Source organism: Orcinus orca, chromosome 1 (assembly GCF_937001465.1).
Source record: "Orcinus orca chromosome 1, mOrcOrc1.1, whole genome shotgun sequence".
NCBI lineage: Eukaryota > Metazoa > Chordata > Mammalia > Artiodactyla > Delphinidae > Orcinus > Orcinus orca.
In genome coordinates this window covers 37,513,835-37,540,650 of record NC_064559.1, presented here as the reverse complement: position 1 = coordinate 37,540,650, position 26,816 = coordinate 37,513,835, and the positions used below count along the sequence as shown (strand labels likewise).

At 48.7% G+C, this 26,816-nt stretch overlaps 1 long non-coding RNA gene across 1 annotated transcript; it reads left to right on the top strand.

The window, feature by feature from the left end:
* The first annotated feature begins 5,044 nt into the window (after positions 1-5,044).
* On the top strand, positions 5,045-23,665 carry LOC125962665 (uncharacterized). Its single transcript, XR_007474135.1, has 3 exons — positions 5,045-5,180; positions 6,229-10,296; positions 16,899-23,665. It is a non-coding gene; the product is annotated as an uncharacterized LOC125962665 (long non-coding RNA).
* Positions 23,666-26,816: the final 3,151 nt, after the last annotated feature.

The window sequence follows — 26,816 nt, the reverse complement described above, 5'->3', positions numbered from 1 at the left end:
TCGGCAGGTGGACTCTCAACCACTGCACCACCAGGGAAGCCCTGCATAAGGATTAAATGAGAGAATGTACAGAAAGCAATTAGCTCAGAGCCCAACCTGTGATCAGCACTCTAAACTAAAGGTAGCTTCTTATTATGATTTAATGGACAATTTCCTCTTTTCTTCACCCTTTTGAACTTCAAGGACTCACAATCTATTTGAAAATTATGATATAGTCATTAATTTATTCTACAAACATTTATCAAATTCCTTCTATGTAGCAGGTAATTTGAATAATTTCAGGCAGTAGGAGTGATGATCATATTTCACGTATGCGGGCTTAGCGTGTGCCAGGTAGTGGGCTAAGTGCTTTACCCGGCTTGTTTCATTTAATCCTTGTGACAATCCTAGGGAGGAACAATTATCCTCCCACTTTGTAAACGAGGAGGCTGAGGCACAGTGAGGTTAAGCGACTTGCCTAGACCACATAGCTAGCCAGTGGGAGAGCCAAGGTTTGAACCCAGGCAGTCGGATTTCAGAGCATTCTCTAAAACTCCATACTGCACTGTTTTTGAATGCAACTGACATGTGTGTGAGTTATGGCCTATGAGGGGGAGGGGTCATGAGGGAGGGGTCATGGGGAGGTAAACCTACAAGTATGGCTAGGATTTTCTTGCCTTCTTTTTCCTCCTACCTCCCATTCCCATTCTAGCTCACACTGTCAAGATGGGGGTGGCAGTAGCATCCCAACACTTACATCTGCTCAGAGCTGCTCATCACCTGGTTTGAGGTCTCCCATTCTACCTGTGCCCACCATTAGCAAGGGGAAACACGAAAAGGGAGAGAAGGAAAAGACCTGTTGAACTAACCGATAGATAATTAGAAGCTGACTATTTTGCCATAATGCAGCACAAGGGCAATAAATAAATCAATCACTTGGGGGGGGTGGGGAACGACTTTCCTATAATCAGCATTTAAAGGCTTATACCACTTAATTAGTCTGTTAATTAAAACTGTTCTCCTCCTTCCACATGTTATCAGCCTGCAAGGCAGAGAAAACTCAAGCCCCCTGGGGGGCAGGAGATAAGAGAAGTAAGACTGGAGTGCATAGCAGATTCAAACAGCTGGGCATGTGTGTGTTTTAAAAGCACAACGCTTAGTGCCCGGGGCAAATCTACCTGCTAGTAGGAAGGGAACTGTTTATCAAAAACCAAAAGGCTGTTGTCTTTGTTGAACAGAAAGGGGAAAAAATGATTTAATCTTTAAAGAGAAAAGCCCCCATAACCACACACACGGATCTGTGAAGGGCAGATGCACTGCGTGTTCCCTGGGGCACTGGATACAGTGAGAAACAAACATGCTCAGGGCAAAAGCTGCGTTATCAGAAGACTCTGGAGCACGGGGACTAAGCCCTGATGCTGACGTGTGTACTTCTTAGGGAACTAACACACATGGAGTCCCTACTATGTGCCAGGCACCACCTCCATTCTTTATGTCTGTAACATCGTGTTTGGTGATTTCGTCGACATTCTTAGAGTGCGCTCGAGTTATATCTGGGAATTCCCACAAAAGGAGCCTCATACGAGCCTTCACAGCTGTGGTCACCAAAGAATGGCTGCTCTGCTCTTCTCCTTCTGTTCTGGCTCTCAGTGGTCCATGCCTCCTGCCCACCAAGAGCTGGGGAAAGCCTCTCATCGCTGTGGCTGACTGTGTCATGCAAATTCATAGGGCCATGAAACTCACAAGTCATTCTTGAGCAGTTCAAATAGACTCCGAGCCCCACAGCTCTCTCCGTGCTCCTGGGAGGACTGTGGCCTTCGTACTCCTTTCCTCTCTTTTCCAGCCCCTCCGCTGGCCTCTGTCCTCCCCACCCTGGTTACCAAATACACACTCTGGTGCACTCGAATGAAGACGAGCAGACACAGAGTCTTCACCAGCATCAGACCACCAGCAGCGGTTAGGTTACCTTGTTATTACAACCCTCACAACAGCCGTGTGACAGACCACTAGCAACCCCATTTTACAAAATAGGGAAACCGTGGCTCAGAGAGGGTAAATCATTTGTCTAGGACTCCACAGGTAGTGACAAAACATTTAAATGAGCTCAGTAAATATATGCTGACAGACAGAATTGGAAATATGGAGGCAAGAGAAGATCTCCAGCTTCTGGGAACTATGGGGCCTGCAGGGGTCCGACTATGTGGTAAAAGGGAAGTGTCTGTTGAGGCCACCCTTCTAGGGTGGGAGAAGGGGCAGAGATGGGGAGTATAGGGTCAGCTCCAAGGTCAACTGCTCGTGAACCCAATTCCCCTGCTGGACACCTGTTGTTATATAATCTACTTTCTACCAACAACCCATCACATTCCAACCCCCCCGCTAGCCCCCCCCCCAAAAAAAACCCTTTAGAAATAGTAAGTGGTGACATTTGTTAGCTGCATGAGCCTCTGTATGTCAACATGTACAAACATTCCCACTTGGGGATGGAATGGAGGGGCAGTGGTAATGTGATGGAGAGAGCCTGGGCCTGGAACCCAGTGACAAGCTTCTGTTCCCCGGTAACTAGCTAGGTGACCTTAGGCAAATTACTTCCATTGTCCACCTTTAGTTTCCTCATATGCAAGATGGGAAATGTCAGCCACCTTCCTCAAAATGTTACTGTGGGGATTAAGCGAAGTTAATACAATACTATTATTATATAGAGAGAACTTCAAAATTACAAAGTGCTTCCACATATACCTCTGGCAACCCTCAGAGCACCCTGAGTATTATTATCCCCATTTTTCAGTTGAGGAAATCGAAGACCCAGAAAGATTGGAATTCACTAAAGAACAGTGAGTGGTGCTATTATTCAAAAGCAGTGGGCCTGGCCCCAGCACATCTGACTTTCAGATCCTGCAGCACCACAGTATCTGTCCCAGAGTCCCTGTGTGTGTCATGTTCAAAGCTTTCATTCCTCTCGTAAGCAGTAAACATTTGTGTTCCTATCAGGTATCGTGCCCGGCATTGAGGATACTACTGTAGCGCTCCTATTGTGGCGGGGTAAGTGGACATCATCTAAGTGAGGAACAATCTCTGTGATGAATGTTACAGCTGGGGAAGGGCAAGGTGACATACGTGGAGACAGAGACAGAAGGGAAACCAGAAGAATGAGTAGGGCATAGCCTCACAAATCAGGGAAGGGGGTTCTCACCTCATAGTGGGAAAGAGCGTGTTGTTTGGTACAAGTGAAGCACAAAGGGTGAGAGGGAAGGGGCAAGAGAGGAGGCCAGAGGGTTAGCTGAGGGCCAGAGCTTGGAGGCTGAGAGCTGGGTGAAGGAGTTGGGACCTCATTCTTAGTAAAAGCAGAGCTGCCTACACATTTTCAGCAGAGAAGTGGTTGATATTTTTGGAAGATCCTTCTGGCTGGGATGTGGAGACTGGATCAGAGCCTGGTGAGACTGGAGGCAGGTAGGCCAGCTAGGATGGAGACAGATGCAGAAATTCAAGCAAGAAATAATGGTGGTCTGAGCTTGGGATGGGGCCATGGGGATGGAGAGAAGGGCAATCTCTGAAATAAATTTAGGACATGATGATCGATGGGGAATGTGTATGGAGGAAAGGAAGGGAGAGGGGAGGAGTCAAGGATGACGCTAGCTTGTTTCTGGCATGTGCAACTGGTGGGTGGTGATGTCCCTTATTCAACAAGGGGACACTTGGGGTAGAATGTCTGCTATTTGTCAGGGGTATCCTGTATGAGCTTGTAACCCAATTTCACCTAGGGACCTCTAAATTATGTTTGCCTTGCCCAGAGGAGAAGAAATGGATGAAAAGATCCTGCCAACTTGAGAATTCTGCTTGCCAGGTGCCAAGGTGCGGATGTATGTTGATGGTGAAACATCTAGTATGAGGGGCATCCGGTTCCTCTGGAGCAAGGGCATTCATCTTCCTGGGTCTCCAGTGGGCCTCCTGTTCCCTCATCCCAGCTTCCCTTTGATTATTTAAGAGCTATTTGTCAAGGGCATACCATGTAAGCCACCTCAGCTTCGTAGTTGCAGAGCGGAAACTCTTCTTAAAAGAGTTTATAATCTAGAAGCAGCGAGAGGACAACCAACCACAAAAATAACTACAGGTCCACATGAATAGTGTTACTAGCCATAAATGGCATAAAGAACATGCTCCCAGAAGACCAAGGTCACTTCTGAGTGGGAAAACCAGGGAGGAAGTGGTATTCAAGCTGGTCTTAAAGGAGATGTGGAACTTCTATAGGCATAAATGTGGGACTGTGGTAGGAGTAGGTATTCCTGAAGGAAGAAACAGCATGAGCAAAGATGGCAGCGGGCACAGGGAATCACCAGCTCCATCTCTTGCTATCTTGGGTACGGCAGAGAGGGATTCCTTAAGCTGGGGTCCATGGAGCTTTGAGAAGTCTGAGAATTCCCTGACCGTGCAAAATTATGTTTATGCATGAATGTGCACTTTTCTGGAGAGGGGCCCAGCTCTCTTTCAATTCTCTGAAGGATCTAGGACCGAGAAAATGTTAAAAAACAGTACTCCAAATCTCCCGAATTAGAATTTACAGGTGGGTTGAGGCATCTGTCGTTTATTTTATTTATTTTATTTTTATTTCTTTCAAGAACTGTCCGGTGCACACACCTCGGATCTCTAGACAGGCCCAAGGAGACCTTGAAATGCTAGCTCACAGGGCTTCCCTCCCTTTGCCCACCCTTGATCCCACCACCTCCATTTTATGAGTAGTCACCACCCTCACCAGTCTCCACTGCCCTAAGAGAAATAAGGGAGGCAAGGTCAGAGAAGCAGAGGGGAAACTCAGGGACTTATGCAAAGACTCTGGAATCTCCCTCAGAGATGGGGTGGGTGGGAGCCTTTCCGCCCTAAGGCCGGAGGTCAGAACGGCCTGCGGGGTCCTCCGCCCCACTGCAAACCCACGGTCAAATTCTGGGAATTTCCAAACCAGTCGGCGGTGCTGCGGCAGATCTTCCCGGACGTCAGCGTGCGGTGCCGGCCGCGGCCGGTGGGTGGCGCGGCGCCGGGCGCCGAGCGTGGGAAGCGCGGGCGCGCGGGCGGGCTGAGCTCACACACCCGGGAAGCGGCCACGGCAAAGCCGGAGTCCGCAGCGGCTGCGCATCTCGCGCCTCCCGTGGGGCGCTCAGGGGGCGCCGAGGAGGTTGTGCGGTCCACTGGGAGGGATGCGGACGCCGGAGGTAAGAGCGGGGCCCCGGGCGGGTGTGTGTATGTGGGGGGGGGGGCGCCGCGGCCGGGCCTGCGGGAAGTCTCCGAGAGCCCCGGGCAGGGGTGGGCCCCCTGGGGACGATGCCCCGGGCCCGCCGGGCTCGGGTCTTCCCCCACCCCCGCTGCGGCGCGGCCTTCCCGCGCAGCTGCCCTCGCCGCGTGGGTGGGAGCGGATCCGGGCCGGGAGCAGCCCGGGCCGGTCCCTGGGCTCTGGGGCCGGGGCCAGCAGGGCGGGGGAGGTGGATGAGCAGCCCCCTGGGCCCGGCCCGGGAGCCCCTGCCCGCTCCTCACCTTCCGTTTCACAGCTCCGCAGTGGGCGTGGTGCCCCTGTGCTGCAGAGGGGGTGCCCGGAGTTGAGGAAGGCAGTGGGGGAGGAGAGCGCAGAGACAGGTGGTTGAGGGGGCGAGCGATGGTGCGCGGAGGCTCGTGATATTAATGCGTATTTCTTTCTCCCCCCTTCTTCAGGGGGCGCGGAGGTGCGCGTGGAGGAGGAGGCGGGAAGGCCAGAGGCTTAGCTCGGGCGAGGCAGGCGCAGCCGGAGATGCCACTGGGCAATGTCTCTGTTCAGTCCCCCCCCCCAAATTAATAAAGTGGGTGTGGAGGTGCGGGTGGGGGAGTTTGTTGAACTGCCCCAGGCCTGCCGCCTGGCTCTCTCGTGCATATCTGGGAGCCGCTTGCATTGAGCGCTCTGCAGAGGTTGGGGGTGGGGGCTGCCGTCGAATTGCAGAAGCTTCAGCAGCAGAGACAGTTGCAGAGATAGGGGCTGGGAGAAGGTCTTGGGGGTGGAGGGGCGGTGTCCGGAGGTGAAAGGGAGTCTCTAGGCCTGCAGACTAAGTTCATAGGTGCTGGGTTGGACAGGATACGGTGGGAGGTGGGAGCGGTAGGGAAAGAGGGTGATGTCCTTAGGACCCCCTCCTTCCAGCTTTGTTTGTAGCCATAGACCAAAATGTGGGATTCGGCATTTGCCAAATGTGCTTAATTTTTTTTTTTCTTTCCCTTTCTGTTTGTTTTGTTTTTTAGAGGAACGGCAAATGACAGAGCAGAGGCAAGGCTGGCCCAGCCAATCCTGGAGCCGCTGCAGCACTGGTTCCCCAAACAAACACATTCTGGTGCAAGGACAGAGAGCAGGGGGCTGCTGGCCCACACCCCTCCCCTGCCCTTGGCCCCCTTGCTGCTCCCCTGTGAGAAGGGCAGCTGGACAGAGGCTGCCTTGGGCCAGGGTGGTGATGGTGCTGTGGCCCCTCCCTGCTGCCCAGCGTGGGAAGAAGAATGCAGAGTCAGGCAAGTCTCCCTCTGTGTCCTCTGGGGTGGAAAGAGCAGGTAGAGACAGGGCTGGGGCAGCCAGGGCCTGGCTGGCATTGCTTTGGCATCGGTGGCGAGAGGGCTGTACCTCCGGCCCCTTGGGTTTGGTTTTCTCGGCCTGTCCCTGGCACTCAACAACTGCGTCTATGTGCTCATTGGTGCCACCATGTTATATAACGCTTATATAATCTCCCAGGGCGAGTGCTGTGTCTCCACTCTCAGGTCACACAGACACTGTGTCCGTGCGGAAGTCAGGATCTGTGGACGCTTCTATGCCCTCAGCTTCAACCTGGCTCCTTCTCCTGATTCCGACTGCAGGAGGGGGAAATGGGAGAGCAGGGGCCCACTCTACCCCAGCTGTCTGGGGCTGAGAAAGAGGGGTTGGCTGGGCAGCCTTCCTAATGTTCTTGCCCAGTGCACCTTCTGGTGGAGTGGATGCCATTCTTGTGCTCTGAGGCCAGTTTTTTGTTCTTGAGGTCCCCTGGCGCGGCAAATGGGTGTGGTGAGATGACCCCCAGAATGTTGCAGTGGAAGAATACATGGTACATAGGGTTGGATAAAGAGAGTGAGAAATTAACTCTGCCTTTGAGGTTTTGGGCAAGAGTGGCTAGAAGGATGGGATGGCGGTGGCATTCTAAGAAATTTGGAGCAGGCCTAAGGGCTAGAGGATGGTCAGGGAAGGGTGTACAGGGAAGTGGATCAGACAGCAAAGATAAACATGGTGTTCTTTTACTGTACTCTCCACTGGGCTGTCCCTGGTTGCCAGGGCAACAGAAGCAGTGATGAAAATCATGCCTTTCGTTCAGTGGAAAAATCTGGCTCCTCCTCCCGCCTCTTCCTTCTCTAATTGTCTGCAACCTATTGGGAGGGTGATGGCTCTAGGGATCAGAGACCCCAGCGTGTTCATATCAGGCACCCCCCTTCCCCATTTTTTGTCATCTTCCGCCTTCCTGCATCCCCTGTCTCCCCCAGAGCTCAGTAATTGGCAGTTGCGTAGGAGTTGGACTGGATGGAGGGGGAAGGGCATGGACGTCATTGCAGGGCAGGGTGAGCAGAGCGTGGGCAGAGCTGTGGATACAGGAATGACTGGCACACGAGGAGGGTCAGGCATTGATTAGCTGGATGGAGGCTTGTTCCTGGGATGGTAAGACCTGGGGTGGGAAGGGTGGGTGAGATGATGGAAGGCCTGCAGAACCTGGCAGTCTGGGCTTGCAGTGGTGGTAGGAAATAGGAAGGCCCTGAGGTTTCTGGTGTGGTTGTGGGTCCTGAGGAAAGTTAGAACTCATTCATTCAGCACTTTTTGTGTGCCTACCATGTTAGGTAAGGTTCTGGGAGCTGGGAAGACACAAGTAAGTAGGACTGGGCTTTGACCTTGAAGAGATCATGGTAGATGAGAGGAGGATGGGTATATGGGGGAAGATCAGCTGGCATTGTTACAAGCCCAGAATCTGGGACTCCAGGCAGGAGATTGGCAATATTCCAGACTGGAGGTGATGGATTAGGGTGGAGCGTGTGAGAATGGAGAATGCAGAGGAAGAGGTAGTTCAGAGAGCCCCTTTGGCTTGGGGACAGAACATGGCGAAGAGAAGGCGCTGACATTTTGAGCCTTAATGATTGACAGAAATAGAAACATCAGGGTTCATACTTATTTGGGGTAGTCATGTTTGATTTGCTTTTAGACATATTGCCCAAGACAGAGGCAGAGTGTCTTGATGGAAATGTTTATGCTCGGACAAATGAAATTTGCGATGGAAGTCAGTTCTGGGAAGACGTTTGGAGGAAATTGTATTATGAAGCCTTGAAGGTATGAGGTTGTTGAGAAGGTAGTGTAGAGAGAGATCCCAGGGCCTGGGGCATCGGCCTAGAATTGGGTGAGGCTGTATGCCTTGTACTTGTTTATTATCCCAGGGCCCGCCCAGACTGCTGGACCAGTTTCTGCTGATGAACGCCTACGTCTTCTACCAAACCACGCCCCATTTTGAAGTTCAGGTTTCTGTTTAAGTTTTCTTCTCGCTAGTAGCTATGTCCAGTAGGATATGTCCTGGAAAGATAGATATATACATTTACCTCTCCAAGCTCTCTCCTTGACCTTTGCTATACCATTCACTTATAAATTACTGAGAGGCCCTGGGATGTGCTAAAGAGATGTGCCAGAGGTCCTTAGCCTCCGCCAGCAAGGCTGTTTGTTCTGGTTCCTTTCCAGTCATCACTCTAGAGGAATAAGAGCCCTGGACAGAGTCAGGAGGCCTTTGCCAACTACCTGATCTTGGACAAGTCACTTCCTTTTCCAGGCCTTAGCGTCTAGTCTAAGGGTCTAGTTTCTTCCAGATCTAAAGCCTTCAGATATGATTTCCAAAGTTTTTTCCACTTTTGCTCAGGTTTCCGATGCAGGTGAGGCTTTTGAAACCAGCAGCCCAGATTTCTTTGGAGTCTTGTGGGAGGGAGTAGGGGGAATGGAGGCCTGGTTCCTAGAGCAGGCCCCTGTCTCCAGAGGGGGCGGGAGCCCTCCAAGTAGAGGGTGGCCCCTGTTCCTTTTGGGAGCTTGGGAGTGCTAGAAGAGCTGGTTTTCCCAGTGACCAGGAGTTGGAAAACTACAGCCCATGCATGGGCTGATGCCTGCTTTTGTAAATAAAGTTTTATTGGAACACAGACATGTTCACTGTTTACATCTATGGCTGCTTTCATGCTACATTGATATAGTTGGGTAGTTGCAACAGAGGCTGTATGACTACAAGCCTAAAGTCTTTACTGTCTTGCCCTTCAGGAAAAAAAATTGCTAATCTCTGTCCTAGACCACCAGAAAAGTGCTTGGATCACCACTGGGGATGCTTACTATGGCCAGATTCCTAGGGTTCTTGAAGATTCTGCCTTGGGCCTTCCTTTGTGATCCTATGACAGGATGACGTGGCAATTGAGATGGTAGATTCTTAGAGTCAGCCCAAAGATAGTGAGCCTGGATCTGGGAAACCCCTTTCATTTTCATCTGTCTTCCTGAAGCCTGGAGGGTGCCTGTCCCCGCAGTCCCTCACACGTATACTTCTTTGAGCCCGGAGACCTACATTCCTCATCAGGGAAGGCTTGTGGCCTTGGTGTGACAAGCCACCCTCCCTCTCATTTCCCAGGCCTATTCAGAGGAGAATGGACCAACCCAAACCCAGTGTCTGGTGAGGAGAAGGAGAGGCTCGTTGGTTCTGCCAAGTCCTGCAGCATATTTCCCTTGATACCTTTGCCTTGTCACCTCTGGCCTCACTATGCCCTTTAGTTCCAAGGCCCTGGAGATGCATCTGCAGAGAGAGCCTGCAACCCAGCCTGGTTTGTCTGCCTGAACTTGGCACTCATCCGCTGTCGGAATAAGGCCCCGCAGCCTGGGGTTTGTGGGGTGTGTGTCTGTGTTGGCTTGGGGCTGGAATCAGTACTCAGGATTCTTACAGCCAACCTTACAGAGTCCCCTTGTGTCCTGGTCTCTACCTTTTTTGACTTGGGCCTCATGCTGGAGTCTCGGTGAAACTCCTAGGTAGGAACAGGATGAATTTCAAGCTCTCGCTTTTATAAAACAGTAGCAGAAGAGCAGTTGGGTCACTTCTGCTCAGGGCTGAGGTAGGAAGTAGCAAGAGGAAACCGCGTGCTCAGAGCCGTGCAGGAGGGGAGCAGGGGGTTGGTAACTGAGGTTTATTCCCATTGCAGCTGGAAGGGAGGAGGCTGGCAGTGAGAGGAGGGAGCAGACGACCCCGAATAGCAAAGGAGACAGAAGCTAAGCACACCCAGAGCTGCTTTTAGCTGGTAATGGTAAGCCTGGCTCTAGGGGCCTTACTTCTCACCTCCCCTACACACATTCTCCCCAGAGGCCGGGCCTGTGACTGTCCTCATCAAAGAAAAAAGTAAAAAGGTCTTCATCAGAAATCCTTTCTAAATACCTTTCAGTTTAGGGTGACCCCAGACTGCACGGGTTTACACGAATGTTTAGACAAGTGCACTGACTTGGAGAAACATTCGTTTACTACAGATTTATTACGGATCTCTTCTGGGTTGGGCATTGTGTGAAGCTTGGAGGATACAGAGGTAAATAAAGGATTCACAGTGTGGTCTGGAAGGTGTATGGGCAGTTGAACCAATTTTAGTAGAACCTGTGCTAGATCATAAGCTTCAGGTGAGCACATCTGTGTGTGTCGTGTTCACCGCTGTGGCCCCGTGTGGGGTCCTGTGCTCGGCACATGGCAGGCACACACATGTTTAACTGGCTGACGCATCCCTGTTTGGTGTGTGTCCTGGAAATGTGCAGGAGGGATCTGAGGAGGTAAGTGGAGCAAGAGAGGAGCTCACGGCAGCGTGTGTGACAAATCTGGGCAAAGGATGGACATACCTGGACGGACTGGTTATGCGAGTGCTGTTAAGGAGAAAGGATGTAGAACGGTTGACCGTGTGGGAATGAGAGACACCGTTGGCCTTAGGACAATGAGAAAGGAGGAGAATGACCTGGTACAAAGAGGTGGGTAACCAGCCCCACATCACTGGATAAAGCCAGGGGCTGGGGAAGAAAGAAGCCAGCCAGTGGCAGGGAAGGTAAGATTGAGTCAGGAGAGCAGAAACCAGCATGAGAGGAAGCCTGGAGGCGTCTCAGGCCCAGGGTGGAAGCAGAGCTGAAGCAGGTGAGTCCCAGGTGAAGATGATGACAGTGACTGTCAGCTCTGTCCTGCAGGTCTCCTCCGAAATGACCATGTCCAGGTATGACCCAGAATACCACATTTCCCTGCACTGGGGCAGACACAAGGAAATTAAGTGGAGTTTGAGATTATGGTTATTCTCCTTTCTAAAATTCTTACTATGGAAATTTTCACATATCTATGACGGTAGAGAGAGTAGAAGAAACTTCAGTGTTCCCGTCACTCAGTTTTATCTTGTAATCAACACATGCCCCTTTTGTTTCATTTGTACATTCATCGACCTTATTCCTTACTCCCTTCTTGGATTATTTTACAGCAGATCCAAGACATCATATTTCATCCCTAAATACTTCATGATGAATCGCTAAAAACGAAATACATTTTAAAAAACACAATCCCAGTAGTAGTATCACCCCCTGCAAAAGCACCGTTACTCTTAATGTCACCAGTCATCCATTCAGTTACGTTTCCCTTGCTTGTTGCCATTTTTTTTTTTTAAATAGTTGGTTTTGTTTGAATCAGCCTCCAAACAAGATCCCCGTGTTTCATTTAGTTCATGATTGATCTCAGCGTCTCTGTTAATAAAGATTATGCTCATTCTGAAAAGAATGATGCTTTGCAATTCTACCTTTTAGATTTACTTAGCTGCCGCCTCTCTGTCTCCACTCAGCTGCCGTCCAAAGCTTTCCTGAGTTTTGTTGAACCATTTGGTGATTTTTGAGCATTCTTCGTTATTCCTCATCTTTGTGGTTTAACGTAACTAGTCGTTTTTACCTTCCTTCAATAAATACTTCTCGGGAGCCTCCCATGTGTCAGGCACTGTACCAGGCACTGGGCATACTGCCGTGAAAAGACAGGCTGGGCCCTGCTCTCAAGGAGCTTACAGTCTGACCACGTGAGAGCTGTTGTGGGTCTGCTTGTTGTCCCCCACCCCATGTTCATCCCAGCCAAGTCGGGTGACCATGACCATCACTTCTGTGCTGACACGTTTGCCGCGTCCTAGGGCTTGGTATTCATGTTCTCATGCTGTCCTTTCATGTGGTTGATAAGTGGTGTCCTCAGTACTGATGGCGAAGCCAGGTGTGGTTTCTGTGGCATGTCCCTGTTTCATAGGTGTGCCCACGGATTCTAGCAGTGTCACCAAGTGACTTTGCGTGTGTCCATGTGACACTCTTGGGCTTGAGCCTTCATAACTAGGAGAGTTCACGTGGAGAGCTTGCTTAACTGGCAGACTGTAGAGGGGTTGAGTAAAAACATCTGGAAGGTGCTCAGAACTGTTAAAGAGCTCAGCGCATGCCATGGTGCTGGCATGTTCTTTGAGCAGGCCGGATGTTTCTGTGTGTTTGTGGACTTCCGGTTGCTTTGGGGCTTTTGCCCATAATGATTAGGCTACCTGCCTAATTAGGCCTGCTTTCTCGACCTGCTGTATTTTTGCCAAGCAGTACGGTACTGGGTGACTGCCGCCTCAGTAGCAGAATCTAATGGTACAATTCAGGCCTGTCTTGTTAATAAGGCATTTCACTGATTTGCATTTCTCTGTGAATAAATAATCAGACTTATTTGGACACTGTGACTTTTGATTTTGAGAGTGGTCCGTGATTCTTATTGTATTTTTCCAGTGCAAATGCAGCTATATTGCAGTTCCTGGATTATAGTGTCTGAGCCTTTTAACAGAAAATCTTAGTTAATAAAAATGAGTATATTCCCAGATACAAAGACTAGTATTCTTTCACCTTTCCTAGGTCTTTTATTATATAGTTAAGATAATAATACAGAATATATGAATATGTCATGATATACATGTCCTGTTACTGAAGGCTACATAGTTTAGAGTTCGGTGTTATGTTTTTATTTTCTTCTAATTACGTAATCTTTAATTATTTTGATTATGCACCAGTGTTGGTTAAAACTTTCGAACAAGTTTCCTTGTGTGTTTGTGTGCGCGCGTGTATGTATACAGCATCGCCGTGCTAATACATTATATACATTACAAAACACAAAAAGTTAAAAATAGCTGGATGTATTGTATTTCTGTCTGCACTACTTATGGTCCTGTGGGAGCCCCTCTTGTTTGCACTAAATTTCACCCTGAGACGTATTCAGGATGTCGCTCCAGCACCTCCCTCTCCTTCTTGCATCACCATTTCTCCCCTCTTTCCTGGATCATTTCCATATGCTGCTGTTTTTCTCATCTTAAAAAAGGCCTTCTTTGACCTCACCTCTTCTAGCTGCTGCCCGTTTCTCTGCCCCAAAGAGTTTCCAGTCCTTGCTCCCTTCACTTCCTCTGTCAGACCCCTCCAGTCAGGCTAGTCCCAGCCACTCTGGACAGCAGCGCTCTTGCCAAGGCCAGCGGTGACCTCCATATTACTAAGTCTAGTGGCCCCTCCCTGGTCTTCATCGAAGTAGCTTCAGCGATATTGGCACAGCTGGTCATACCCCTTTTCTTGAAGCTCTTTCTTCACTTGACTTCCAGGATATATATTTCTGGTTTTCCACCTGTCTCATTGGCCGTCCCTCCTCAGCATCTCGTCTCCCTGACTTCTGAATGTTAGAAGGCCTGGGGCACCTGCTGTCTATCTTCTTCTTTGTCTTCGTGATCCTCTCCCAACTCATGACTTTACATACCACCTGTATGGATGTTGTCTAGAATTCACTTCAGAGTAATCCCGCGAGATAAACAAGACTGACCATGAGTTGATAATGGTTGAAGCTGGCTGGTGGATACCTGGGGGTTTATTCTGCTGTTCTCTCTAGTTGTGTTTATGTTTGAAATTTTCCATAATGAAAAGTTAGAAAAAAATCTACATGCTGATGACCCCCAGTTATTTTTCTCAAGCCCAGCTCAAGCTCCTGAAGTACAGTCCTATGTGTCTGTCTGCCTACTTAACATTTCAACTTGAATGTTAATAGACGTTTCATACTTAACATGCCCAAAACTGAACTTCTGATTTTTCGATGCAAATATCTTCTTCCTTCAGTCTCCCATCTTGGCTATGAGAATGCCAGCCTTCCCGTTGCTCATCCAAAATGCCTATGGTCATGCTTCACTTCTCTCTTCTATGTCCTTCATTCAGTCCATCAAAAAAATCTTGTTGACTCTACCTGCAAAATATACGTAGACTATGACCAGTCAGAACTGCTTCCACTGCCATCACCACGGTCCAAGCCACCATCATCTCTCGCCTGCTTCTCCTTTGCCCCTTACAGGCTGTAGTCCTCATAGTAGTCAGAAGGATCCCACGAGACATAAGTCACATAATGCCTGCCACGCTCAAAACCCTGCTGTGGCTTCTTTCCGCACTCAGTGAAAGCCATGGTTGGAGTGGTCTGCAAAGACCCTGCAGCCTATGAACACTGTCCAATAGAAATATAATGAATTACACAGGACCACCACATGTGTAATTTAACAATTTCTGGTAGCTAAATTTAAAAGGAAAAGGAAGTAGGTGAAATTAATTTTAACAATCTAACCCAGTGTGTCAAAACTGTTTTCATTTTTGATGTGTATTTCGTTGTTCTTTTTGTACTACGTCACGCCCATAGCACGTGGCAGCTTGGACCAGCTACATTTAATGTGCTCAGCAGCCTCATGTACCCAGTGGCTGCCTTGTTGGGATTGCAGGCCTACCTAGTCTGGCCCCACTTGGCTTCTGTGTCCTTCCCTCCTACTACTCTTCCCTTCTTTCACTCTGCTCCAGCCACACTGGCCTCCTTGCTGTTCCTCAGATAAACCAGGCATTTCCTGTGTTAGGGCCTTTACACCTCCTGTTCCCTCTGTTTGGAATACTTTCCCCCAGGGAGCCCCGTAGCTGACTCTCGCTTCCTTTGGGTCTGTGCTCAGATACTACCTTCTCAGTGTCCTGCCTACCCACACACGCTTGCTAGCATTTCCTGCGTCTCTTCCCTGCAATGTTTTTTTCTCCGTAGCACCATCACCGTTTAACATAACTGTGCACTTCTGTTACTTCATAGATTTTCTCTCTCTCCCCACTGGAATGTGAGCTCCATGAGGGCAGGGGTTTTTGTCTGTGTTTTCTGCTGTATTTCCAGAGCACGGGACAGTAGCGCCTGGCACATATAAGAGGTGGATTGATGTTGCTGAGGAATTAAATGAAACGTATTATTAAGAATGATTCTTTTTTAGTAAGAACCATGCAATTGAGTGTATTTTATTGTTTCAGAATATCATGGGTCATATTTTGCAATGTGGCAGTTTGAAGGTCTGGTTCATGTCACGGTGTTTTGAAAGAGTCCTCTCTATAAAGATGTTATTGTGGCTTCAACTTATAATTTAAATGGGTTTAAGAGCCCTGAATTACTGTATTTCGTTCACTTCATTGAGAGATTTGAAAACAAGTTAGTGTATCCTGTCTTATGGGTGTCCACAGATACAAGGTTTTAGAGACAACGTCTTTCTGTCAAATTTGGTAATATCATCATGTAATGGTGGAAATGATTTCCAAATGCCAGTTTTTGAAATGCTCTTTCCGTGACATAAGTCTCTTTCAAAAAGTAAAGGCTTTCTTACCCATTTTTAAAATGTCACTTTACCTTAAAGGGACAGATTAAATACTCATTTGTTTGTTTAAAAAATAGTCATTAATCGGCATTCTCCTGATAGGCACTCATCACAGAAGAAGTCAGCAAATTTTGCAACCTTGTTTTCCAGTTTAAAAAGAAATATAATTACTGTTTAAGTTGAGCCACTCTTTCAGGTCTTCCACCATGAGATGATCATGGCAGTGTGGTCCAGTGCTTTGCAGATCCCACCCTCTCATTGCAAAGGAGTCATTTATTGTATTGAAGAGGATATCCTTAAAGTTGCTTGTCTGGGCACATGTAAACCGCACTCAGGTACGCAGACAACTGGGCTGCCCTTGTCCATCCTTTGGTGTTTTGTGTCTCCTACCTGGACCCAGGATGCAAAGGTGGTGGCACCAGCGTGTTGTGAGTTAGGAGGTAGGTGGTTGTGCTCAGAAGCTGCTCTGGAGGTGAGCATAGCAGGGATTGCTGGAAGAGATGGCCAAGGTAGCTAGGGTAGCCGGCTGTCTTCTTCTTTTTTTTTTTTTTAATTGAAGTATAGTTGATTTACAGTGTTGTGTTAATTTCTGCTGTACAGCAAAGTGATTCAGTTATATATACATTCTTTTTTATATTCTTTTCCATTATGGTTCATCCCAGGATATTGAATATAGTTCCCTGTGCTACACAGGAGGACCTTGTTGTTTATCCATTCTATATGTAATAGTTTGCATCTGCTAGTCCCAAACTCCCAGTCCATCCCTCCCACACCCCCTTTCCCCATTGGCAACCACAAGTCTGTTCTCTATGTCTGTGAGTCTGTTTCTCTTTTATAGATAGGTTCATTTGCATCATATTTTAGATTCCATGTATAAGTAATATCATATGGTATTTGTCTTTCTCTTTCTGACTTAACTTCCCTTAGTATGATAATCTCTGGTTGCATCCATGTGGCTGCAAATGGCATTATTTCCTTCTTTTTTGTGGCTGAGTAGTATTCCATTGTACATATGTACCACATCTTCATTATCCATTCATCTGTTGAGCACATTTAGGTTGTTTCCATGCCTGGGCTATTGTGAATAGGGCCAGCTATCTTCTTAGAGAGAGAGGTGGTATGCCTTTGAAGCCTTGTGCCATGTCTTCCATCCATTCACCTATATATGGAAAATGCTTGTGCAGTATGCTTTCCTTCCATTTTGACAGTCCAGGAGGTATGTCAGCTGGATATGTGCACGTGGACTTGTTTTTCCAACTGCCGTGACCAGAAGTGTGATTTAAAAGATGAGCAGCTGGATTGAGAACTGCAGCTCCGGCTGGGAACAGAGGCCCTGATTACTTTCTGCTGCAGTAGAGATCATCTCCTGCGTGCCCTGGACCCGGCATCGATGAGCAAGGCTTGTCTCCAGTGGGCCAGTCTTTGCTACTTAGACCACCGGCCAACCCGTCAGCTTCTCTTCTTGCCACACATTTGTACAGGGCCTCCTGTGGAAAAGCCTCTGTGTTTCTGGATGGAGTGGGGTGGGCACAGGAAAGGAAGGAATGTGCCAGTGTGAATGGGACCTGGTCTCTGTCTTCAGGGAGTTAATGCTTAATGAGGGAGATAGACACCCATGCTAAATACAAGACAAAGCATAAAAGGGACACGGATGGAGTGTGATAAACTGTTGTATTAGCCAGAAGTGGGAATTGGAGAGGTGGTGAACGTGAGCAAGGAGATCTCATCCATCTGTTCATGGCTGAATCCTCAGAGCCTAGCACAGTACTCCATCCCTGTCGGGTGCTCAGTAAATGTGTATTTGTTAATAGCTGGCTGTTGAAGGAATGGGGCTTCACCCCCAGGGACGAAGAAGGAAATGTCTTGTTGGGAGGAGGTGGTCATGTGCCCTGAGTGGGTGTGTGTGGCAGGAGAGGGGCTGTGTTCAGGGAGGGCCAGCCTCAGGGCAGGGCACCTGGACCAGCTTTTTCCAAGAATTTGATTTTGGTGGTTCTTAACCTCTTTTTGTGCCAGTTCTCATTAGGAATTGCATGGAAACTGTAGTCTCTTGCTCTAAGAAAAAAAATAAAATCATGACAGCACATGATTTGACATATACCATCTGAGGACTCACAGATCCCAAGGTATAAAACCCTGCCATAGGCTGGGGAGCCGCCAGTGCTTATTGAGCTCTTTAAACAGGGATAAGACACTTGTTTTTCCTGGAGTCTTTGGGAATTGACTCAGATGAGTATATACTGTGTAGGTATTCTGGGTTTTAAGGTCATTGGTAAGTGACAGCCACAATAGTGGCCCTGATGAGCTTAAGGAAGCAGTGGAGAATTGGAGGGGGGTGGCAGTTGGCGGGCTCTGTGCACTGTTATGGAGAGATCCAGTGTTTGCTCCACTGAGCAGGGGATGAAAAAATTTACCTGAGAGAAGATAGAAAAAAATTAACTTTTAAAACATACTAATTCAGGGACTTCTTTGGTGGTCCAGTGGTTAAGACTCTGTGCTTCCAATGCAGGGGGCATGGGTTCTATCCCGGGTCCGGGAACTAAGATCCCATATGCCGCTGCATGGTGCGGCAAAAAAAAAAAAAGAAAAAATTTTAAGATTAAAAAAGAAAATTAAACGTACTAATTCAGAATATGGAATGCTTATGCTAGTTTTTTTCTGTGACATGTTTTCCAGCTCAGATACCCAGCCAAGCAGTAATTACAGACACAGAGAGGCAGTGTGTTGCATTTCTGGGAACAGGGAGAGTGGAAGGGAGTTATTAGAGTTTTATATCACCAAGGTATTGGGTTCAGAGAACTCTAGCAATTCTGACCCATCAGGGAAGGCTGCTTGGAGGAGGAATGTGGCAGGATTTCATGGGCCACTTGGAAAAGCAGAAAGACTGGGCTTATTTTAAAATTATATGGTTTTTGTTTCTGTTGTCATAAAAATTCCTATAGAGTATCTGTATACCTTCAGTTAAAAAATAAATTAAAAAAACAAACTTTCTGTCCTCTAGGAGTTTGTAGTGTATCTGCTGTACAGATAGGCTGTCTGGAGAGTTAAAAAACCCAGTATGGGCAGTACAGTGTTGCCATTTCTGCCTTTGTGTGTCATAGGTAAGTTCATTCATGGAGGGGTGAGGTTGGGGGGTGGTGAGGCCATGCCTTGTCCCAGGGGACAATGTTGATTGAACATTGGCCCTGTGCCAGGCTGGGTTAGATGCTGGCCAGCACCGGAAGGCACCGCTGGAGTGGGAGGGGAGAGCCCTTGCGCTCCTGCACCCGAGTGTAGCAGGGGACAGACTCGGGGGTCTTGGGAGTAGCATTGTCCGAAGCATATGGCGGGGAAGGGCTTGGTGGTTGCTGTGCAGGCTCTTCCACCCCTCTGCTGATGTCCCCCCTCATGGGATTTGGCTTTGTGGGAAGGTTAGTCTGTGACAGAGTTTTAAAAGTTCTTTCGAAAAGAAGAACCCCTCCTGTTTTCCCCAGAGAGGTGTTCAGACTGCAAGACCAGACACCTTGATGGGTGGTGAAATCAATCAATTTAGTGGGTTGGGACCAATGTGGAAAAAAAAAAAAAAAGACTGTAACAGAAAATATTAGATTGCATAGTATGTAGTAAAGATGAGTATGATTTCATGAAAGTCTCAGTCATATATATATATATATATATATCTATATATCTCTACAGATATATGTATCTGTATACACACAAGTGCACATGTATGTAAGTGCCAGGCCACCAGGCCACCTTGTAAACTTTTTTTTTTTTTTTAATTTTATTTATTTATTTAGTTTTGGCTGTGTTGGGTCTTCATTTCTGTGCGAGGGCTTTCTCTAGTTTTGGCGAGCGGGGGCCATTCTTCATCGCGGTGCGTGGGCCTCTCACTGTCGCGGCCTCTCTTATTGCAGAGCACAGGCTCCAGACGCGCAGGCTCAGTAGTTGTGGCTCACGGGCCTAGTTGCTCCGCGGCATGTGGGATCTTTACAGACCAGGGCTCGAACCCGTGTCCCCTGCACTGGCAGGCAGATTCTCAACCACTGCGCCACCAGGGAAGCCCCTAAACTTTCTTTCTTACTGTGGGTTAGGGTCCAGAAAGTTTGAGAAACAAGCACTGGAAGGATTTGTTTGCTCTTAGTGTAGAGCATGGGTTCCAGCCGCTTCCCCAGAGGCCATCTCTATGGAGACTTTTTTTTTAAGAGCAGCAGAGTCAGGCTGTCACAGCATGATCTGAGGTTGGTCTGCGGCTGCTTACCCACTCCTGCCCCCACTTCCCTGTGCCTGGTGTTTCCTGCTGTGGCGAGCTGGGGAGAGAGGCCAGGCAGACCTCACCAGGGGTGGGAGCAGAGGTCGCCTCCCCTCCCAAGTCACCAGGTGTGACCCCCTGGAGTGCAGCATCTCCAGCCCCTTGCCTCTTCTCTGGCTTCTTGACTTGATTAGCTATTTCCATACCAAGGGCAGGGAGAGGAAGGCCATCCTGACTTATTACTTTGCCCCGTTGTTCTCTGTTTCTCAGGGGCATTGGGTGGGGAGGTTAGAGTTCACACTGTCTGGGGGGTGGATCCCTGGTAGGCTGAAGTGAGCCAGCTCCCCCCTCAGAATGACCACTTAGCTCGGTAATTCTCTGGCTCCATCTTTCCCACAGAGGAGAGGAGCCTTTCTTGGATCGTAGTTGCTTCTTCCATCAACTGTGCTGACCGGCCTGCAGAGCGCTGACCCACTTGTGGTACCTCAAATAGAGGTTTAAATTAGGACCTTTAATCTGTAAGAGGCTTACAGCCTGTTGGGTGGCCAGCTGCTCTGGACTTCTCTGTGGGCAGAGCTGGGCTTGGCCAGGCTGTTGTTGGGTTGAGGGAATCATGGGGGTCGGTGGCTTCCTTGCAGGAGTGACCATACGTGTGGCCTCACTCATGGAGGCCTGGGAACAGCAGGAGTCCCAGGGAAGCACAGTTGTTTGCCCAACACTCCTTTTGCTGTTGGCACTCACACAGTCCCTGGGAGTGGGTGGGTACCATCTCTGGCTATGGGACAGGGTGGTGGGCTGTCCTTGTAGTGATGGAGTGGAAAGCCCAGAATTCCATGGGCCTTGGGTGCTGGTGCTGCTGCTTCTGGGCACTGAGCCTGGCTCCTTGCCGATGTGCAGTTAGCTCTGCTGGCTCAGTGTGTGTTTCCATCCCACAGATGCCTATTAACCAAGAGCTGTGTGTCCAGTATGGTGCTGGGTGCCATAGGGGCACACAGAAACACGAGACTTGGGGCCTCCCCCAAATCGCTCCTTGTCTTTTTGAGGAGACCCGACTAGTACATATCAAAGCATTCATTTGTCCCACAGACACATACTTACTTGGCTGGTAGCTGTTCCCAGTAGCAAATTATAAAGTTCCAAAGTAATAGGCATGGGGGGGAAGTTCTTTGGGAGGCCTGGGAAGGGAGAGAGCTATGGGGTAGTGAGAGCTGGGCCTGAGCGGTGGGATTTAGCAGGATGGGGAGAGGGGAGGTCGTTGAAGGTGGGAGGAACAGTGTGAACAGAGGCCAGGAGAGTGCGTGGTCTTCCTCTAAGCGCAGGCTGCTGGAGCCTCTTCCTCCCCTCCTGCTTCTTAAAATAGTCCCAGTTTCAGTCCTAGAAACTTACTCCTTCAATAAAGTAGAGACAGATCTCAGGTTCCCTCTTTTTTCTCCTGTTTATCATTATAACAACAGTAATGACTCCTGACGTTTATTGAGCGCTTACTGCATACCACTGTTCTGTGTGCTGTAGGTGGATTGTCTCGTTAAGTCTTCCCAGCAATGCTCTGATATCACTGTTACATATTATTATGTGCATTTTACAGTTGATGAAACTGAGGCATAGAAAGGTTAAATGACTTGCCCACGGTTACATAGCAAGTTGGGTCAGAAGTCCACCTGAGGCAACCTGAAAGCAGAGGCCATGCTCTTAACCCGCTGGTTCCCAAACTTGTCTGAACATTGAAATCACCAGGGAATCTTATAAAATTTCCAAAGCCCCAACCAATTACGTTACATGCAGACCAGTTACATCACGGTCTGGGGGGCGGGTGGGGTGGGGTGGGGAACTCTGATATGAGTAGTTTTTGAAGTTTCCCAGGTGATTGTAATGTGCCAGGTTTAGAAACCACTGTCTTAACCTCTGAGTTTTAGGGCCTGTGAGTATTTGATTGAATACATTTTTATACTCAAGGCAGAGGGGCCTTCCCCCAGGCCTGTATCACCTACCATTTCATAGGGAGTAACTCCAGCTTCTTGTCTGAGGGAGCAGGACCCCTGTCACCCCACAGCATCTGGGACTCCCCAAGAGTGAAGCCTGGGTGGGCTGGAGTGGGCAGAGGGAGGATGGGTCGCTTGGCATCAGTGCCCGCTTCCCCCTCTGAGTGCCGCCTTGGGGCAGAGACTGCTTTCAGAGCCCTGGAGACCTCCGACCGTGGTTTCTCACGCCTTCTGCTCCCCTGGGCCCCTGAGTTCATCGGGGAAGGGAGAGGGTCACATGAGGGCACGTCGCTTCTCGACAAGTCTCGCTCCTCTCTGCCTGTCCCCGGGTGAACCTGAAATGGACACGAAGTGCAGAGTCCTTTGGGTGACTGGGAACAGCACTAAATTTAGCAAAACTAGCTGGTGGGTGGCCGGCCTGTAGTGAGCCAAACCCAGCCCCAAGTGGACTAGATTTTATAGTCGGCAATGCAGCCAGTGTAGTCTGTGCTTGGGCAAGTCTGTGGTGAACACGGGGGGATCTTTCCATTTCGAAGGCCCGGCAGCTTGTCTGCCATCCTGCAGGATCCCAGGCTCTGTCCCCGCGAGACTTGGGTCCACCCCCAACCCCGCTTGGGACCGGTCTTCCATCCGTCCCTCCCTCATGTGTCTGGAAGCTCCACTCCAGTACCTTGGCCTTGGCCTACACGCTCTTCTAGGCCTCTTGGCCTGCGTTGCCAGCCTTCATTCCCAAGGCCCTGGAGACCAGGACCTGAGCTTCGGTCAGTTTTTCATAGGGTATCTGGCATCTTAGGACACTTTTCGGTCACGGTTGTTGAGTGGAGGTAAGGAAAGAGCTGGGCTGGTTAGTTGAACAAGGTTGTGAGGGACTGAGATGTATGTTCCTTCCTCCCAGAAGCTCAGTCAGGTACGTGGCACCAGAGTGAGTCACGATGTGGAGTGACTGTGGGTGGGCTTTGATGCTCTTTGACGCTTGGGGCTCTCTTTGCTGGGCTCAGTCTTCTGCCCTGTTGTGGACTACATCTGGGAGGACGTGGGTTTTGCGGAACTGGGGAGTGGAGGTCTGCTGGTGACAGAACATCTTCCCCTTCTGGGCCTCCTCCTCCCCCGTCTCAGATCTGACAGTGGCGGCTTGCCTGGCGGTGCCTCTGTTGCCTTAACGTCCTGAGAAATAATGAGCAGCCTACATTTTCTCAGCCCTTTCCAAGGCGGACCATTACACTTTGGCCAGGGCTGGGGTCTTGTCTTTGTGACACGATTCGTTAGTATAAGGCGGCGGTTCTCAGCCAGGGGCAGTCTTGCCTCCAGGGGACGTTTGGCAGCATCCAGAGGCCAGGGATACCACGAAATACTGTATAACGTACAGGGCAGCCCTCCCCACAGCAAAGAATTATCCGGTCCTAAACGTTGATAGGGCCGAGGTTGAAAAACCCTGGTGTAGGGGGACAGCCTTTTACAAATGGCCCTAAGAGGTCATATCATCCAGATCCCTGCTTCCATGGGAAATGACTTGAGACCAGGAGCTATGTAGACATTGCCTTCTCCCTTTGCCCCCCGTCTCCCTCCCTCCTCAGCATGTACAGTGCCCTCCAACAATCGTGTTCAGGAGGTTGTTTCCAGGGAGTCTCTTCAACCGCGTAATGGCCCAGTTTCCCATAGAATCCCACCGTTAAGCACCCACGTGCTGCAGGTGGTCATCTGGGAGGCTTGGTGCAGCTGTATCCTTGGTGCGCTTGCACGAGCTCTGAGATGAACTTCAGGCACACCAGGGAAGCCGTTCCATGCAGACGTCCCGTGTGAGTGATAGGAGTCTATCCTGGAGCTGTTTTCCTTCGCTCTTCTATGGCTCTCCTTCGCTCTCTGCCTTGCAGAACCGAGTTCCACTTGCTAAAGTTCTCTTAAATGCAAGAAACACATACTCATTGCCCCGGAGAACATGATGTCGCTTCCCAGATAAAACATCCAATCTGTTGCCAGATACCTCAGCAGCCCAGTGATGGCTCATCTGCCAACACCATCCTCCTGTAGCTGGCAAGGCTGCCTTAAGGCCAGAACGGGGAAATGAGACATCCCCCAACGTGAGGACCTCAGCTCACTCTACAGGATGCAGGGAGGGCAGCTGTGGGCGTATTCTAGAATACGCTGGCTTTTTACATTTCACGACAAGCCTCAAGGTTCTTCCCATGTGACTTCACTGCCTGGACTCTTTAGTTGTGACGCCAGAGAGTGAAGGTATGATGTGGGGGAAGAAGTGGCGGAGGAGATGGGAAGGGCAGAAGCCAAGGTAAGGCCAAGCAACCAGGGAGATGTACGGATGCTCTCCTGAGTGCATTGGACATTCTTGACCCAGGTCGCTTCTCAGTGTTGTTCCCCTGCCCCTGACACAGTCCCTTAGTTTCCATGAGTTCGAGGGAGACCAGCATATTTTTGGATGGGCTCAAGCCAAACAGTGAGGAAAGTAATGCTACTTAGTGGACTAAATACCAGTGATGTTGGAGTTACCTGCTTTTGGTTGTGGTTTTTTTGTTTGTTTAGAGTTTTCTGTCTCCTTTTGTTCATAGAAGTCACTTGGGGGATGGATTATCTGATAAATCCTAGTGTTCTCGGAGTGGAGTTCACATTCACGGCTTCCCTTATCCTCATGTGAGGGACTAAGATGATGATTGTGGGCTCCGGAACCATGTTTTAGATTATTGCTGTCTGATCCAGCAGCCAGGACAGTCGAAACCAAAAGCCTCTGAAGTCCTGTTCAGCGATGGTAAACATTTGAAATGGATTGAACGGATGACTGTGTGTATATTGAGAGGGTCACACCCCGTAGAGAAAGCACCTCCGGGTAAGCCCGGCTTGCTCATCCCAGCTGCAGGTCTGAGCACACCCAGGGTCACATCCTTTTATTCCATGATGGGCTGAGGTCACTTCCTTATGTACCCAGGGCTGCCCACACCCAGCCACCGTTTCCTGCACTGGGTCAGGGCGTGCACTTCACTCTCTTCATAACCTCTTTGGTGGCTTATCGTCCCCTACCAGCCTCCTTTGGTCTCAGTCCCTGAGCGTCCTTTCAACTTAGTTACCATCTCTTGCTCTAGGTCCCGAGCATGGCTTTGAGTCTCTGGCTTCTGTGTGGACTTCCTGGCTCCTGGGCCCAGAGCTACCTCAGTGCTCCGGCAGCCACTGGACACATAAGCCGTGGGTTGCTGATTTGGAGCCCAGCTCCAAAAATCAGTCTCAAAATCAAAATCCTCAGTCGTCTTGGTCTTCACTCCGTCAACCCTGGCCTCCGCCACTTCTGTCTCATTAAAAAATCTCGTTTCTCATAAAAATTACTCCATATTTCAATATGCATCTGAAAAACCCAAATGCATTTTCAGACTCAAGTCTCAGCACATGAAGCTTGACAAATTAATTTGGAGTTTTGAAAACGTGTTTATTTAGTATGGTTTTGAAGTGTTGTAGAGTAACGTTTCTGTCATTTATTAAAAGGCAATAGGAAAGTGATCAGAAATGTATACGTATCTTTTAGATTTCATGAGCAGAGATGGCAGGCACTGAAATCTGTTGGTGTTGGGGTGACCACCCATTTGGATAAAAGTCCATTGTTCTTAATTTTTTTTTCTCATTAGCTATTTTTTAAGGAGATTTTTAATTGACATGCAACACACATACAGAAAAGTGAGCGCATCCTAAGTATTAGGCACAAAGTGCCCCCAGCCTGTAACCCGCACCCACGTCAAGCAAAGGAGCAGAACGTACCACACCCCGTTCCAGAATATGCCTTGTGCTCCTTTCCAGCTGCTGACCATGCTTTGAGGGTAACCACTATTTTGACTGCTAAAATTACACATGAGTTTTGCCTGCCTTTCAGCTTCATATATATATGGAATCACACAGTGTGTTCTCTCTTGTATTTGGCCTCTTTCACTCGTCATTTTATCTGTGACGTTCATCCTTGCAGTGTGCCGTTTTATTTTCCTATTCTTGTGGCTGTATAGTATTCCGTTTTATTAATAGAACACAGTTTATTATATGTTGTGTGGTTGATGCATGTTTGGGCTGTGTGCAGAGTTTGGCTGTTTCAAACAGTGCTACTGTGACTATGTTTGAATATGTCTTTTGGTGAATGAATGTATGCACGGACACACATATGTCTGAGTGTATGTGTGTATAATTTATGTGTGTATGTTTCTGTTGGGTATGTACCTAGGAGTGGAACTGCTAGATCATAGTTTTAGCGGATAGTGCCAAACATTGATGCCAGTTCTACTTCCACTAGCAAAGTTCTGGTTGCTCCATGCCCTTGCCAGTATTTGGCATTATCTCCTTTCTTCATTGCACTCATTCTAGTGGGTATGAAGTAATATGGTACTGGGGTCTGAATTTGCCCTTCCGTGATGCTGAGCATTTGGGTATGCTCTTTTGTGAAGTGCCTGTTCAGGTCTTTTACTCATTTTTCTATTGAATTGCCTCTCTTTTTCTTATTAGTTTGCAGGAAGCTGTTCATACATTGTTGAATATATGCATTGCACATATTTTCTCCCTTCCATAGCTTTTGATGTCCATACCTTTAGTGATATCCCTGAGGTTAATCCACATGAAAGCAGTAGGATTATATGTAATACTTTGCATGGGGATCTTTTATTCTTTGTTAGTGATATTGAAGTTGGGGCTGCATTCTTTCAGTACTTGTCTACAAAGGCACTATTGCGGTATTGGCTGTGTAGAATGGGACAGGGACTCTTTAAGTTCTCGGTGTATGTAGGTGTTGGCACCTTTGAGATCACATAAAAATTGTTCATATCCAAGTGCTTGCTGTGCTCCATATACTGTTCTAAGCTTTTACGTGGACAATCTCACTTATTCCTCATACATGCTTATCAGCTGTCACTCTTATTAGCCCCATTTTCAAGTGAGGAAACTGA